At 45.3% G+C, this 18,315-nt stretch overlaps 1 long non-coding RNA gene across 1 annotated transcript; it reads left to right on the forward strand.

Moving 5' to 3' along the window:
* Nucleotides 1-15,202: 15,202 nt before the first annotated feature.
* LOC147141607 (uncharacterized) lies at nucleotides 15,203-17,374 on the forward strand. Its single transcript, XR_015088081.1, has 3 exons — nucleotides 15,203-15,322; nucleotides 15,600-16,151; nucleotides 16,533-17,374. It is a non-coding gene; the product is annotated as an uncharacterized LOC147141607 (long non-coding RNA).
* Nucleotides 17,375-18,315: the final 941 nt, after the last annotated feature.

The following is an 18,315-nucleotide window of genomic DNA, read 5'->3' on the forward strand; positions in this document are numbered from 1 at the left end:
TTCTTTAGCGTATTTATTTAGAAATACTTATCTATAGCCTAAAGATGGGGGACTCGAGTCACATGACTTGACTCGAGTCAGACTCCAGTTGCTATTTTTGGGACTTGCGACTTTTTTGCCAAAAACACAGGAATGAGTTGACTTGAGACTTGGTATCTAAGTGACTCTACTTAGACTTGGACCGTATGACTTGACAAGTCATCCTGTTTATAGTTTTAAATTTGCATTTGAACACAGTTAGTCTTTTTAGGAGGGAAAGAAAGAAAAAAGAGGGTTTTATGTTCATTCACGTCAACCTGGCAACCCGGTCAGCAGAGAATCTTCACACTCCACTACATCCGCGAAGCTGAGCTGCAGAGGGACACAATCATCTTTGGTCCTGCTCAACCAGAGTCTCCATCATCCACCAACACAACTGCTGCTCAGCTTGCTTCTCTGTCGGCTGATGACGTCACCGCTCCGGACCCGGCTGCTGCAGTCCACTCGCCGCTCGCCGATCCGGACAACACTTGAAAGCGGCTGTGTGTCAAGCCCAGGTCCATGCCCAGCTCCACCCCAGTCCTGGTCAACTGTCCCTCAAGCGGGAGAGGCACGCTCCGCTCCCCCCGCGAATTCATAACCGACAAACCTGTTCCTCTTCATCACAGAAACTTGGCACAACCCACTGGACTACTTTTCACTCAACCAAACCACCACCCCCGGATACACCTACATCGTCCAGCCTCGCCTCACTGGCCGAGGTGGTGCAGTGGCCTCAGTCCACAAAACAGATTTCAAAATCAACATCATATCCTCCGTCCACTCAAATCATTCGAACACATCAACTTTAAACTTAGTGGTCCCTCCCCTCTGGTCATTGCTGTTATCTACCGTCCCCCCAAGTTCAACCCAGCATTTCTCTCCGACTTCTCTGATTTCGTCACACAGGTCACACCCATCTCACCCTCCGCTCTGCTTCTCGGCGACTTCAACCTCCACATCGACGACACCAACTGCAACCAGGCCTCTGAGTTCCTGGACCTTCTGGATTGCCTCAACTTCACTCAACGTTAACTTCCCCACCCACAGCCATGGTCATACTCTGGAGTTGGTCTGCTCAGCCGATCTCACCATTCAAAATCCCTCCAGCACCAACCTCAACATTTCTGACCACCTGGCTATCACTATGGACCTCCACCTCCCCTCGCCCCTCTCCAAGGAAAAGTGCACTATATCATTCAGAAACCTTAAATCCAACTCCCCACTTGAATTCACTAACCTCCATCCTTAACCACCTGTCCACCTCACCTCCTCCACTACCCCACTGTCCTTACTATTACAACAGCACTCTCTCCACCTGTCTGAATCAAATCGCCCCTATCAAAACCAAATTTGTTTCCTTCACTCACGCGGCCCCCTGGTTCACCCCGGAACTCCGCATACTAAAAACCCGCAAGCGCCAGCTTAAGATAAGATTAGATAAGAATGCCTTTATTGATCCCACAGTGGGGAAATTTTCATTGTTACAGCAGCAAAGATATAGGTCACACAGGGACGGCGGCAGACTTTACAAAAAATCTGGTTTAACGGTCCATCACCTTCAACTATACAAGACAGCCCTCGACTCCACCCGTCCGCCAACTTCTCCAACCTCATTCGCACCGATTCCAATAACCAAAAGGCACTCTTCTACACTGTCAACAAACTCCTCAAACCCTGTGATAACATTTCTACCCCTTTCAACACTGAAAAATGCAATTCATTCCTATCCTTCTGTCAAACTAAAGTCGATATCCTCCACTCCTCACTAACCACCACTCCCTCCTCCCCTCTCTTCCTACCTCTGTCCCTCCTACCACTCCGCCTCTCTCTAAATTCACACCCGTCTCCTCTGCCGAGCTCACCAAAATCATCTCGACAATGAAATCATCAACCTGCATACTGGATACCATTCCATCATCCCTCGTCAAGCACTGCTTTCCCACCATCTCTCACCTCATCACCACTATAGTTAACTCCTCCCTCAACTCTTCCTCTGTTCCCTCCTCACTCAAACTTTCTGCTGTTACCCCCATCATCAAAAAAATCCGGACTCAACCCTGACATCTTGAGCAACTTCCGACCCATCTCCAATCTCCCCTTCCTGTCCAAAATTGTAGAACGTGTCGTCGCATCCCAAATCAAAGCCCACCTCGACAATAACCAACTCTTTGAACAATTTCAATCTGGATTCCGCACACAACACAGCACTGAAACCGCCCTCCTCAAAATCACCAACGACCTCCTCCTCTCCTCTGACTCTGGCCAACTATCCATTCTCATCCTCCTCGACCTCACCGCTGCCTTTGACACCATCAACCACTCCATCCTACTCTCTTGCCTGCAATCCGTCAACATCACCGACAAAGTCCTCACCTGGCTTCACTCCTACCTCACATACAGGAAACAATTCATCCACATCAACAACTGTTCTTCATCCACTGTCCCCTTGTCCCATGTCCCCCAGGGTTCTGTGCTCGGTCCTCTTCTCTTCATCCTCTACCTTCTCCCCCTCGGTGAAATTATCCGTCACCACGGTCTCCGCTTTCACTGCTACGCCAATGACGTCCAATTGTACATCTCCACTAAATCCATCATCTCTACTATCCACTCCACTCTGTCCAACTGTCTTTCTGATATCAAATCCTGGATGCAAACACACTTTCTTTTCCTCAACTGCTCTAAATCCCACCTGTTGATAATTGGCCCAAACTCCCTCACACAAGCTGCCTCCAACTTCAACCTTACTCTCGACAACTCTACCCTGTCCGCCTCCTCTCACTGCCGCAACCTTGGTGTCCTCTTTGACAATAATTTTTCTTTTGATCAACACATTACCCAAATCACCAAAATCGCTTTCTTTCACCTCAGGAACATTTCTCGCCTCTGCCCCTCACTTTCCTTCACTGCTGCGCAGACCCTCATCCACCCCTCCATCACCTCCCGCCTTGACTACTATAATAGCTTCCTCTACGGCACAAGCTCCAAACTCGTCAATAAATTACATACATCCAGAATGCTGCCGCCCGCCTTCTCACTCACACCCGTTCCAGTGATCATATTACTCCCATCCTCAAAAACCTCCACTGGCGCCCCGTTCCCCACCGCATCCAATTTAAACTCCTCCTACTCACCTACAAAGCCCTTCACAACCAGGCCCCCTTCTACCTCTCTGATCTTCTCCACTCATACACTCCTTCCCGCACCCTCCACTCCTCAAATGCGAACCTCCTTGCCACCCCCCCGACCAAGTACAAAACCTGGGGGGACCGAGCCTTCTGTTACCGCCCCCACCCTCCCACAACTCCCTTCCACAACACATTCGTAACTGCACAGACCTCACATCCTTCAAAACACTCCTCAAGACTCACCTATTCTGCCATGCTTTTTAACATCACCTAATCTTTGCTATTTGTTTTTCTTCTGTGGGTTTTAACGGTTTTGTTTTAACAGCAGGTTTTATTTTATTCACTTATTCTTGTTGTGAAGCATCCTTGAGTAATATGAAAAGCGCTATACAAATAAAATGTATTATTATTATTATTTATTTGTTAGTGTGATGTGGCAACATAAACACCAACAGTGTCATAGCAACTCCGAGAATAACTAATTTGAATTAAAAGATTATCATGTCCACTACGTTGACAAAAATAGGACGGAAAAATGCATGGTTTGCGCCTCACGAGATGAACACACAACGACAACGTCTAACTTCATTCGCCATTATTACAAAACTCACAGAGAGGTAAGCCAACCTTAGTTTAGCGATATGAACACTGGTTTGGGACCAGTAAAAAATTTACGAGTACGTAGCTTTAGTTGTGCTAAAGCTAATCCGCCATATTTGATGTGGCAGCGCCCACCTAAACTAATGCACGTCAACTTCACTCAACTTCAAAACACGACAACCTACAAAGTGTTACAAAGTTATAGCCTTTCGTTCAACCATTAACACACACTAATTGGATTTAGGTAACAGACTGGCACCTGAAACAAAGTATGTAGTTTTTAAATCTGATGATTATACACATGTACTGTTGCACTCAATGTAACTCCTGTTTTCTATTAAGATTCACAGTTAACTCCTTCTTGCAATGTTTCCTCCAAGGAACAGAATGTTTGTTGAAGTTGTTATTACAAAAAGGTGTCAAAGTGCAATACAGATACAGAAACATTTGTAAGTAAGAGTTAATAAGTGTAACGTGAGAGTTCGTTGGTGGTTGATGGAACACTCCTTATAAAATGAGAATGGAGACGGATTTCTTCTTAAACAATGGTTTTACTCTACACACGGCAGCTACCAGCACATACAGTACAGAACTTCCTGACACACTCTATCACCTGACTAAAACTAACCAATAAGGAGCTAGCAGGATTTAGGCAAATGCAAGTGAATGAATGTCTAAATAATAATCAGGCAATCATTAAAGTAAATAATATATTCTCACAAATTAACGAATACAGGAATTAACTTTGAATTTACTGTACTGCTAAAACTAATATTTCTCAGTATAAACGCTGAAAAATTTCTGAACCTTACATAAGTAAGGCAGTAGCAAGCACTCAGGCATATGCAGTTTGTTTTATTCACCAACCAAACACATAAAATTAAAAAGCACTGTCATTGACAATGTAATAATTTGGCAAAATAAAATGACTAATAAAGTTACAAAAGTAAAACTTACCACTCAAAGGTGTAACGAAAATGGGATGCCAGACCGGGTGAACACATGTCTTGACCCCCGATCCTTCGCAGCCTGACCTGGAATACACATAGTCGGCCTTTTTGAAGTGCCAAAACCAGCATCTGGAGCAACCTTCCGGAGCCAATGGAAGACTTTCCAATTCAACCCCAGATAGCAAGGAAGTGCCATCTCAGCAGGAGGTCACAAAAAGGCCAAAACCAGCATAAAGATGCCGGAGCCCCTGTGTCTTCATTCAATTAGCCTGTCTCTGGCGTAGTTGCCCGAGACATCTGTGACCGGTTCCCGCGTTCTGTTCTGTTCGTTGGTCAAATAGACTCAGACTGGGTCTCGCGCTGTGTTTTATTAGTCCACCTGGGTACATATAATGACGCGTGAGACTGACGTGCATTTACAGCCCTGCTGGCTCCCCTCAGCCACATGGAGTACGAGAGTGCAGGGAAAACAAAAACAGCAAAATATACAATAAAAAAACATACCTGGGTACATATAATGATGCATGAGACTGACGTGCATTTATAGCCCTGCTGGCTCCCCTGGAGATCACAAACAATACGAGTAACGCGTGTGCTAATCGGCGTTAGCAGTATTAGCTTAGTCCGCGATGGGCAACGGCCCCAAATGTCTCCCTGCGACTACAGCAAATGCCCAAAATCACCCAGAGTATCTCCAATAGCAGCACTAATGACCACAGCACGACCCATTTGTCGGAACACCAAGCTCTACCACATCAATTAGTGTGGCTATCGGGAGGGAGTGACGCGTGTCTCTTACCTCAGCGAGTGACCGGGCTCGCACACGCAGCGTGACGTCACTATGCAATCGCTCCCAGCAGCACGCAGATCAGCTCCCATCATTAATGTACAGGTATGAACATATAAACAGTAATAAAATAAAGAAAATATACATTCAGGTAATTTTTAAAGGGACCCATCGGTCACCCCACATGGGTGTGATGATACGACCAACAAGAATGTCCCTTGGCCTGGATTGGGACTAGCAGGGCTCCACGATAACTGTGCTGCCGGGGGACATCGAGGCATTGTGTGGAAGCTTGCCACTTGCTAAGTGTTTGCTCCGAGGCAAGAGTGTAATAGCGCGAGGCAGCTTTACAGTACCAATCTTATCTAGAACGTCTTCACCCCTCCATCTGGAGGTGCATGACATCATGTCCAGAAATTGTTCATAGTCAACTGGAGAGTGTTCACAACACAAGCCTTCAGTAGCCTCCAGTAGCCTTCATCACTCTTCATCACCCGCATCAAGTATTTCAGTACATTTGAACCAATAATAAGTTCGTCACACTGACCAGGTACCACTAACACTGGAACAGAACATTTCACTCCGTATATGGACAACGTCAAATCTCGCATACACTTCGGTCGAGTCTCCCTCTCCCCACAACCAACCAGCACAACTCGGTCTGCTGACCGGGGTTCGCCAATCAAAGAACCAGCTTTTTTGAGCAAACATTCAGCCTCCTCACTCACCTCCGTTGAACCCTGAGCAACAACTTGGCATTCATTAGGCACTGCCAAACATGTGTTAACATAAAGAAACTCGAGATCAGACTCATCTACGCAGGGGACATTATGTTCATCACCCATGCAGTCCCTCTCCAAACTTCTGCACCGACTGGCAATTTTGGCTACTGGGCTGGCTGGCTGGGAATCGTCCACTTAGCTTGCAATCTTTCTTCCAATGTCCAGGGGAAAAGCACGCCAGGCACAGGTTCTCCTTCCTACAATGCATAAGCGTGGAATGATCAGAGTGACCACACACTTTACACATTTTTGGCCGAAAATGTCCCGGAACAAACGGTTGGGATGGGACGGGCACAGGAGAAGTAGCTTGTACATTTTGACGCGCCATCAAGCGATCCAGGAGCCCTATTAGAGTATGCATGCCCTGAATATCACTAGTTGCAATTGAACTCGATGGAAGGCCACAAAAACGCTCAACAGACTGGGCAGCTGAGACAGGCACAGGCGGGAGGTGCGACTGAAGGTTAGTCATATAACCTGGGTGAATTGGCTGAGACGGCTGTGAGGAAAGGTCAGTGGACAAAGATGGAACAAACGGAGCAGTTGTGGCAGACAACTGAGAAGAGGCAGCGATTGGAAATGTCTGTGCAGGAGTCTGTGGTAGCTATGACTCCATAGGCTGCGTGACAAGTGACTGTGCATGGCTGAGTGCTTGTCTCTGTGAAACATGGGAATTAGGTGGAGCACCTGCCTTGAGCTCATCTAGGAACTTAACAATACGATCTTGAATTTCACTCGATGACTATTCTTCTGCCGCCTTAAACTGAGCCTATTCACAAGCACAGGATTTGGGCAATATTTTATAAACATCAAGGATACTTCACATCCTGGGTCCTCCACACAGCGTCCCTTCCTCTTCAAACACTCATCTGCGATGTCAACCGCATTGTTCAGCCTAATCCAACATTCCATCACGCCCCCATGTGGCAGTGGCCTTGTGTTATAAACGTCAGCCATTGGCATGGAAGAAAAAGTCAGCCCACCAAAATGTTGTTTCAGAATGTCAAATATCAAGTCAGGCGTCTGAGTGTAGTCAAGTGATGGGTTATGTAGCAAAGTAACCTTAACAACATCCTTAGCTCTACCCATTAGCCTAGCTACTATTTCTTGAGAGTATTGACAAGTCGGCATGTTACTTTTCACAAAATACAGCTCCACCATCTCCACCCACTCACGAACTGTAAGATTGTCACTAAGATCACCCCTGAAAACAGGCGGCTCTTTCACATTCGAATGCATGACAATCTTAATGTCAGAGAAATTGATTTCAGATTTAGGCGCCTGAGTCAAACTACACACATCCTCCCTCCTGTCCGCTTTCAGATGAGCTGCAATAGACTGGCCAATTTTATCAGCCAATTCTGTGACTAGTAAACTCAACTCAACATTACTAGAAGACTGGGTGCTTCGCTGGCTACATGGGGAACCTTGGACAGGAGTAGAACTAAACCCTGTGGCACTCAACCCACCCACTGGATACCTCCCTCACGCAACCACCCTCTGCCAAAACTCAAAGTTGAGAAGGCCCTGAATCTCCCCTCAACTCAGACATGGTTATCAGTACAATCTTACAAGAAGTAATTGCAATCTAACATATACTAATATATACAGTGCCGCACAAGTCACTACAATTCATCCATCCATCCATTATCGATACCGCTTCTCCTCACAAGGGTCGCGGGGCGTGCTGGAGCCTATCCCAGCTGTCTTCGGGCAGTAGGCGGGGGACACCCTGAATTGGTTGCCAGCCAATCGCAGGGCGCACAGAGACAAACAAACATCCGCACCCACAATCACACCTAGGGGCAATTTAGAGAGTCCAATCAACTTACTATGCATGTTTTTGGAATGTGGGAGGAAACCGGAGTACCTGGAGAAAACCCGGGCAATTTAGAGAGTCCAAACAACTTACTATGCATGTTCTTGGAATGTGGGAGGAAACCGGAGTACCCGGAGAAAACCCACGCAGGCACTGGGAGAACATGCAAACTCCACACAGGGAGGCTGGGGCCAGGATCGAACCCACGACCTCTGAACTGTGAGGCAGGCGTGCTAACCAGTCGACCACCGTGCCGCCCACTACAATTTATTCAAATTTAAAAAAAAAGAACAGCAGACTGTGATGAGCATCCCACGGCGACCAAGATGGCGTTGATCTTCAGCTGCTACCGTAGCACGTGGTGGCACTGTTGTATCCGAGGGAGTCACGGCACCAATGTAACCGGTTCTCTGCGTTGTGTTCTGTTCGTTGGTCAAGTAGACTCAGACTGGGTCTCGCGCGGTGTTTTATTAGTCCACCTGGGTACATATAATGACGCGTGAGACTGACATGCATTTACAGCCCTGCTGGCCCCTCAGCCACATGGAGTATGAGAGTGCAGAGAAAACAAAAACAGCAAAATATGCAATAAAACATCATACCTGGGTACATATAATGACGCGTGAGACTGACGTGCATTTACAGCCCTGCTGGCTCCCCTGGAGATCACAAACAATACGAGTAACGCGTGTGCTAATCGGCGTTAGCAGTATTAGCTTAGTGTGCGATGGACAACGGCCCCAAATGTCTCCCCGCGACTACAGCAAACGCCCCAAATCACCCAGAGTATCTGGGTGATTATATTCTCGCTTAACCGGTGGCTGGCTAGCTTTTGTAGTGAGCAGGGACTGCAGTTTGTAGATAATTGGCCTTCTTTCTGGGGCCGACCCGACCTGCTTAAGGTGGACGGCCTTCACCCTAACTGGGAAGGCGCATCACTCTTTCTAGAAATATAGATTACTGTTTGAGCCTTGCATAACAGTTCACATCAGAGCAGGTCGGGTTACAGGCGATTAGCAAGCCTGAAAGAACGGGTATGGAGTCTATAAGGCTAGAGTTAACTAACGCTATGCTAGACGCTGACAACACACATCGTTTCTTATTTAGATTAGAGCTGTACACACTGCATAATGCGGCATCACAAAACGATATTGTTTCTACTGAGGTGGTGCAATATGATAATAATAGTACTCGAGAGCCGATAAATAACTACCATATTCTGACAGTCGTACCCTCCCGCCACACTTATAGTTGTTCGAGGTACAATACAGGACCCAGGGAACGCAATCTTATTAATATTATGATTAGGAATCCTGTTATGGGCAATTATCTGGATAAACCTATTTTACTGATTGGTTGCCAGCCAATCGCAGGGCACACAGAGCCAAACAAACATCCGCACCTACAATGACACTTAGGGGCAATTTAGAGAGTCCAATCAACTTACCATGCATGTTTTTGGAATGTGGGAGGAAACCGGAGTACCCGGAGAAAACCCACGCAGGCACGGGGAGAACATGCAAACTCCACACTGGGAGGCCGGAGCCGGGATCGAACCCACACCCTCTGAACTGTGAGGCGGACGTGCTAACCAGTCGACCACCGTGCCGCCTATTATTCCATCCATCCATTATCGATACCGCTTCTCCTCACAAGGGTCGCTGGGCGTGCTGGAGCCTATCCCAGCTGTCTTCGGGCAGTAGGCGGGGGACACCCTGAATTGGTTGCCAGCCAATCGCAGGGCGCACAGAGACAAACAAACATCCGCACCCACAATCACACCTAGGGGCAATTTAGAGAGTCCAATCAACTTACTATGCATGTTTTTGGAATGTGGGAGGAAACCGGAGTACCTGGAGAAAACCCGGGCAATTTAGAGAGTCCAAACAACTTACTATGCATGTTTTTGGAATGTGGGAGGGAACCAGAGTACCCGGAGAAAACCCACGCAGGCACGGGGAGAACATGCAAATTCCACACAGGGAGGCCGGAGCCGGGATTGAACCCACGACCTCTGAACTGTGAGGCGGAAGTGCTAACCAGTCGACCGCCGTGCCGTCCCCTATTATTATTATTATTATGAATGAAGCCATGTTCTTTCATGTTTCTCTCCTGGCAGGTTGGCCAGATCTCCCTCATATTTGCTCAGAAAAGTGTTTAGGCCTTCATGATGTTAAAACACGAAATTTGAGATTTTTCGTAAAAAGCTGTTGCCATGGTAATGCAATTTGCCAATAACACAATGCTGATTTTCAGAATGTAAACATGCACGAAAAGTCATGAAACTTTGCGCACATAGAAGGCCTGGTAAATTAATCAATAATGAATTATTAAATTGTGTAACCTTTAAAAGATGGCTCACAACCGCCAGCTTGAATATTTTTAAAAAGCGGGCCCGTTTGTATGCTTGACCTACATCTACGAAAATTTGGTAGTATATGAAACAGGAAGGGACCAACAAATAAGCCTCTTGGAGCCATATGCTAAACCGAAGAGGAAGTCCGCCATTTTTAATTTAGTTTAAAGTTTGGACTCACCTTGACTACAAAAGCTGCTGTAACTTGATTCACGTAATAATTTTGATTATTCAGTTCCGATGTGCGAGCATCCCGACGTGCCGGTAACCCAATGTTGCCAGGGCTGCGAGGGCCCTTCATAGCTGCTTGCAGCTCGAGTTGTTGTTTTTGAATTGTCTGTGGTGCATGGTTTACTATGGTTAGTGGTGTCCAATATTCTCATTTGTCACAGTACGCACTCCTGAGCAGCATATTTGTATAGCTCCTTCCCTCTATAGACCGGAAGTGGTAGTGCGGCCTGGGATCTATGAATTAGATAATTACCAGCACCTGAGGGTGTTTGAGACAGGAAGCCAGGCAGAAAAAGTGTTTGACCATACACACACACACATACATATCACAAACTGACCGAACCATAGTTAACCATGACGACAGATTTGAATTTTAAGCTTGAAATCTTTATAGTTTAGTTTGGAGGACGATGGGGAATGTTTTGAGCTTTTGTTGACATTTTGGAATGCCATTTGTTCCACTGTGGTCAGTGCGTCAACAACCCCGCCGAAGTGGCTTATTTTTGAATGGATAGAAGGCCACTACACAAGTCAAACACTTTGTCTGAACAACGGATTTCCATGAAAGGACAGCAGAACTGAATTGGATTGATTTGTCGGTCGTGAGTAACCCGCATTAATGAATGAACTGCTGATGCTGTGTTTATCGCATTCGGAGATGCTTCGAAATGTTTCCCCGAAAGCACTATGATAATTGAACTGTGAACAAAATGCGATACACATCAAACGATTGGAGGAACTGTTAGGTTTAAGGTCTAATTCACGATACTTACCCTAATTATCTGACTCCAAATTATTTACCATATATTTATTATTTGAACCGATATTAACCTTAGCTTCACCTTACCTAACAATTATGCGTGCTCGTTCCGTAAGAGAGAAGACCAGAAAGCCAATTAGCCGAATCGCCGAGATTTTATTCCTAACAGCAAAAGCTAATACAGTATCGGGGGCTCAGTTCCCTCTCAATACAGATCTGTGCGCTCCTGTGGCCATCAGAGAGCGACACCACACCCGAGTTACCCCGAACAGTTATAGAAAACAATATGCAAATTAAACACACCAAAAACACTAGCCACTATCATTTCATTAGTTACATGGTATCTGCAATATATTTCTTCAGATGCTGTTTGGTTCTCTTTTCCCCGCCGTCTCAGATGACGCCTTTTCTTGTGCACATGACTCGCTGGGTTGTAGCTCCTGAAAACACCAAGTTATCTGCATTCCAAGAGGCCGGGGCCTTCAGAGAAACTGTGGCTCCCGCCTTTGTCTCCCTGTTTTTCACTGGCGGCACCTGGTACCATCAAACCTCCCACAAATTGTGTTCCTCTGATACATCCGCTCCCCTGATACTGCAACCTTGAAACAGCTCTACTTCTACTCATTTGTAATACAACTTTGAATCATTAATAAATGGTTAAAATACATTTATATATCTTCACAAACTAATAATAAAACCCTTCACTAGCCATACATGTATATGTCTTCACAAAACCCTTCAGAACGTTGCAAGTGTTACAGTAGCCTAGTGTGTTCGTTCGTGTGTGACATTCTGAACTGTGTTAAGGAAGGCTAAGATAAGATAAGATAAGATAAGAAGGCCTTTATTGTCCCCACAGTGGGGACAGTGTTACAGCAGCAAAGATATAGGTCACACAGGGACAGCGGCATAATGTAGCCATTAATGTATAACATTAACGGCAAACATTCAGAATCAAACCTATATAAATATACGCAGTAACTATGTATATATACACATGTATATACCCACTAACATACATCTACATATAAAGTATGAATAAACACTCATTTTAGCCTGTACATAGTACAGAGGAAAAATACTCTAAGTAAGTGACAGTGCTGCAGTGAAATATAAGGAACAGCATTTGATAAAAATAAAACTAGACTAACAGTAGTGGGGAATGTTGAGTACTGCACGATATAGGCTCAGGTGCAGGACTGCACGATCGAATTAATGTCCGCAAGTTAGTAGAGACTACACAATGTTCTTGTTAAAGAGTCTAAAAGCAGCAGGCAAGTAGGAGCGGCGGAATCTCTCCTTTGCACAGTGAGGGTGTAACAGTCTGTCACTGAAGGAGCTGTGGAGTGCTGTTAGGGTGCCCTGGAGGGGGTGGGCCGGGTTGTCCAGCATTGATGACAGCTTGGCCATCATCCTCCTGTCCCCCACTGAGTCCACAGAGTCAAGGGAGCAGCCCAGGACACAGCCGGCCCTCCTGACCAGTTTGTCCAGCCGCTTCTTGTCCCGGGCCGAGACGCCGCCTGCCCACGTGACCACTCCCTGGAAAATGACAGATGCAACCACCAAGTCATAAAAGTTCCTGTGGAGTGTCTCCTGAACCCCAAAAGACCTCAGTCTCCTGACTAGGAAGAGTCTGCTCTGACTAGAGAGCGTCTGTGTTGTCGCTCCAGTCCAGTTTATTGTTCAGATGAATACCCAAGTACACTGGTGCAGGTAGGTCCGCTGATAGTGTAGTGGTACACACGCCTGAGTTGTGTGCGGGCAGCGTGGGATCGATTCCCACTCAGTGACAGTGTCTATGTGTGCCCTGCGACTGGCTGGCGACCAGTTCGGGGTGTAGTCTGCCTTCGCCCATTGACAGCTGGAATAGGCTCCAGAAACTCCCCGCGACCCTGTACAGGATAAGCGGTTTGGAAGATGACATGACATGACTGGTGCAGGTGCAGAGTGATGGGGCCTACAGAAATCCACCACCATCTCTTTGGATTTCCCCGCATTGATTAGGAGGTGGTTCAAATTGATTTGAAGTTTAAGCTCGATATCTTTATTGTTTGGTTTAGAGGACGATGGGGAATGTTTTGAGTTTTTGTTAACGTTTTGGATCGCCATTTGTTCCACTGTGATCAGTGCGTCAACAACCCCGCCCAAGTGGCTTATTTTTGAATGGATAGGAGGCCACTACACGCACACACCCACGCACACGCACACACATCATCTGGTCCCCAATGCCCCATTCCTCACAGTCTTTTAATATTTGTTTTTCTTCATTTATTTAGACTTGCCTTAGCATAGGAATCCTTTATTGTGTTTCTTTTTCTGTTTCTGAACATTGTAGTGTGTTTTGTCTAGATTTCAATAGCTGTCGAAAATAAATAATTGTCATTTACAGAAATCTAGTGTGAATTGTGTTTTGAGTCAAAGTTTCAATCACTAATCTGGTAAATCGGATTTACATATTTTTAATGTAGCACCTTCATATATTAAGACTGAATTACAAGGACTTTTTTGTCCGATTTGTCCAAAGAATCAACCCAAAACGGGCGTGGTTCCCCTAGCGGCGATCGAGAGTTAGTGCAGGCATTAACCCTAATTGCCGTCCATTTATTAACTTAATATTTAATACTAATCAATCACTACAAAGGGGTATAACAAACGGATAGCCCGCGAGAAGGTTTTCTACGGCCCCTGGGATGATATTGCTTTATTATTAATCCGGCCCGCAGCCCGCAGCAAGCCGGTGTGGGTAGCAGAAATGATCGGGTCCTTCGCGCCTGCTGATGACATCACGCTTTAAAATATATTGTAGCGTCTTTCAAGACGACAGGCACAGTTTAACTATCACATTTTATTACTCCAACCGGCTATTGTGGGCCGCAGCCGACGCCGATACAGTACAACAACCGTTCAGTCAAGCTCTCCTCTTCGTCCTACGCTACTCTCGCTCGCAAGCCCTCCCATCAAGCGAGCCGCACGATGCATTCATTAACCTCGGAAACAACACAACTTGGCAAGACACAAATTCGACCACAACACAGATAACCCAATTCGGTACACTATTTCTGTAACATATTTCTTTGCATCTATGGTCGCCACCCCCTGGCTGTTGTTATAACGAACATTACCGCTACTTTTGCGAGGATCGTCCTTCGGTCGTCTACCTGCCGATTCAAGACTTCGCGTCACTTTTCATGGCTTTCAGAATCGGATTGTGGTTGGAAGTTATTCGGAGTAAAACACACTTTATTAAGAAATACTTCATGTTAGAAAGCACACGTTGTTTTACTATTAGTAATTGTTGGCATTTGATAAATTCATGGTGGCACGGTGGTCGACTGGTTAGCACGTCCGCCTCACACTTCAGAGGTCGTGGGTTCGATCCCGGCCCCGGCCTCCCTGTGTGGAGTTTGCATGTTCTCCCCGTGCCTGCGTGGGTTTTCTCCGGGTACTCCGGTTTCCTCCCACATTCCAAAAACATGCATGGTAAGTTGATTGGACACTCTAAATTGCCCCTATGTGTGATTGTGAGTGCGGATGTTTGTCCCTGTGTGCCCTGCGATTGGCTGGCAACCAATTCAGGGTGTCCCCCGCCCACTGCCCGAAGACAGCTGGGATAGGCTCCAGCACGCCCGCCCCTTGTGAGGATAAGCGGTATAGATAATGGATGGATGGATGATAAATTCATTGAGTTTCGATGTAGTGCTGAGATGTCCCACATTGTGAGCAGGCATTGAACGCTCCTCGAGCGCTAAGTGTCGATAGAAGAGAGACGTGGTTTATTTTCTTTCTCCTCCGACGACACAGCTAGCTAGTAGTTTCTTCGTGCCAGCAAACTCAGTAGTTGCAGATTTCCTGTGTTTCACCACGTTTGCTGTTGTGTGTAAATGTTAAAAGGTGAGTTTAATCATTTAAGTTCGTGTCAGGTAACTGCTGTACTTATAGCTTGGATAAGTTCTCGTGAGTGATGTCACGTTGATGAACACTAGTTAGTTATTTCGGCTAGTATGATTACTATTCTAGTGATGAAATGTGTGAATGTGTATAGTATGTACAGTATTGTTTGGCTGTTTAATTGCTTAATACAGTGAATTGTAATGTTTAGGCATATTGTTAACTAATGGATATGCATTGGATGATGTTGCTAGGTTATTCTTTGTCTGTGTTGTTGCAGACCTAGACGTGTCAAGTGGAATACGGGCCTGTCTTCTCTGACAGGAGCATCCACATCTATACCTTGCCACTCTAAAATAGAGTCAGCTGGAGGCATAAGACCAATCATATGATCCTCTCCGTTTTACTTCACATTATGTACACTTCATACAATCTTACAGCCCGAGTCAACCAGAAAATTGTTTCCAGTTTGGCAGGAGAAACGCAAACGTTCCACTGATCTTGTTTTACAAGACGGGCAGCGACTTCTTCTCGGGTCATAAGCGGAAGTGACTTACGAGCTGCCTCGCAAAAGCTTTATTTTATACTTTATTTTATTTTTTATTTAGTAACTCCGAACATAAAAACACAACAACCAGGGGGGTGACAAACATAGAGGCAAAGAAATATCTTATAGAAATATAAAGCGTGACATCATCAGCGTCCGGCCCTCGGCTAGTCGCAAAGTTTTTTATTTGGCCCTCCGTCCATTTGACTTTGACACCCCTGGCTTGGATAGAAGAACGACACACTTGTCTTCTGCGGCACCATTTCAACAAGGGAACGCTTCCTGGTACGTCACTTCCTGCAATAATTTCCCGGCTGAGTTTGCAGCCCGCAATGCACCTATGCCCTCGAGTGACCAACAACAACATGCAACATGGTTACTCCCCGCCCGGCATTATTGAAAGAAGGCCATTAAAATGTGTCAATATAACTTAACTATCGCTGATAAAAGGAGTATGCAGTCTGAAATGGGTCTAGAGAAAGTCTTTGTAGTCTTGTTGCGTGTCACTTTGACCTCTGTCTTTCTTTCGACTCCATTGTGCTTGGGAGGGCCTTCACAATGATTCCCATAGGCTAGTAATTTCTTTTTTTTTATAAGTTTTTTATCCTTTAGAAGAATGATGTCCCCTTCTTTTAGATTCGGTTTGTTGTGCTGTCATTTTTGCAGAAGCTGGAGCATGTTCAAGTACTCCTTTTGCCAGCGGGCCCAGAAAGTGTCAGCAAGAACTTGGACTTTCTTCCACTGATGTTTGTACATTTCAGCCTTGGTGAAATTTCCAGATGGAATCAGGATGTCTGTAGTCTTCTATGAAGAAGGGTCAAAGGTGTCAGGAAGAATGGAGTTTCGGGATCTGAGCAAACCGGCACCAAGGGTCTCGTGTTGATCATAGCTATTACTTCAGCTAACAATGTGGTCAAAACCTCATGGGTTAACTTTGGATTTCCAGATTGACAGCATTGGGTCCGGGATACGTCGCGCTATGCCAATCATACGATCATAAGTCTGGACCCAATCACCATGTGGTACTGGAGATTTTCTCTGTGGACAGAGAACGAGATCCATGATCAGCAGGATTGTGCTCTGTTGGGACATACAGTACTTCCACTGGTAGGACAGAGACAATTGCTTGATTCTCTGGACACGATTGTTCACATATACATGGAATCTTCTACGTTGGTTGTGAATGTATCCTAACACCACTTTGCTGTAAGTGTAAAAAGTGGTCTTCAATCATCTTAAGTTGTTCTCTGAGAAGCTCAGACATTTCCACAGCAAGCACTGCAGCTCACAGCTCTAACCTCGGAACTGTGAACTCTGACATGGGTAAAGGGCTTTTGCTCTTGAGGATGTAGTGTCCCAAATCACGGCCAAACTACGCTGGACTTGGAACTTGTCTATAGACAGATCAAGATCTTTGATTTCTTTTCGGATTTGGACCATGTTTGTTCCACTGTACTGTATTTTGTTCATATACCTGTACTTTATAGTGCAGTTTTTGTTTAATAAAATTTGTATTATTATTATATTGCTTGTGTTGTTAACTTGTTACACATGTATTATGTTAACATACTTGCGCGTTTATACAGGACATGTACCGTAGTCATTTCCCACATAAGGAAATTCCGTTATAAGGAACGATTGGACAACGCAAATATGATTCCTTACTAGAGAATACTTACTGTACATCATTGAGGGAAACTCCATAAAATTGTGATGAGAGGTTCCTGCCACGCCACAATATCTTTTCCGCAGCATCCTGTGAAGCTTTTTCAAAGTGTTTTCGTTGTGCGCTTCTGCGTAGTTGTATAGTCTCAGCAGAGGCCTGATGAACGATGTTTTTCCTGTATTGCTTGGCCCATGCAGCACCAACGTGTTGTTTTTGGGTGCAGCTGCAAGGTCCACATCTTGCAGCTTTCTGCGAACTCTTTTGTGTTGATGTTTTGGAAGCTCAGGTACTGGTGGATGCGTGCTGGAGTCGGCGTGCCACTTGGCAGGTTCTGCAGCAGGTTCAGTTTCTTGTGTGTCGTCAGGTAGTACAGTCTGCAGTTGTGTATGGCCGCTTGAATTGGTTTTTAATTTTGTTTTTATTTAACCTTAATCCAAAATGTTTTGTTTTACTTGCCTTAAATGCATAATTTTATCTACACATTCAAAATGTGGTATGCACCCGAATGGAAAACAACTTTAAAGATTAGGAGTAACATATTTTTTTCACACTCTAAATTACTATATTTCAATGACCTAAGTATGTTGTCCCTTTTGTTGTTAAGGGTAAGGGTTTGTGGAAAATAGGTCATGTTGTGTTAACTTTGAGGTGTGAGATTTCTGAGTTCATAAACGCATCACTTGGTCCATGGTCACAGTGTGACTGTTGAAGCCACATTGCTTTTTCTAAGATCAGGTTAAACTATGTATTATTATATTAAACTTATATTATATATTTTATGTA

This window comes from Filicampus tigris, chromosome 9, assembly GCF_054856515.1.
Source record: "Filicampus tigris isolate MCC_2025a chromosome 9, RoL_Ftig_1.0, whole genome shotgun sequence".
Taxonomy (NCBI): domain Eukaryota; kingdom Metazoa; phylum Chordata; class Actinopteri; order Syngnathiformes; family Syngnathidae; genus Filicampus; species Filicampus tigris.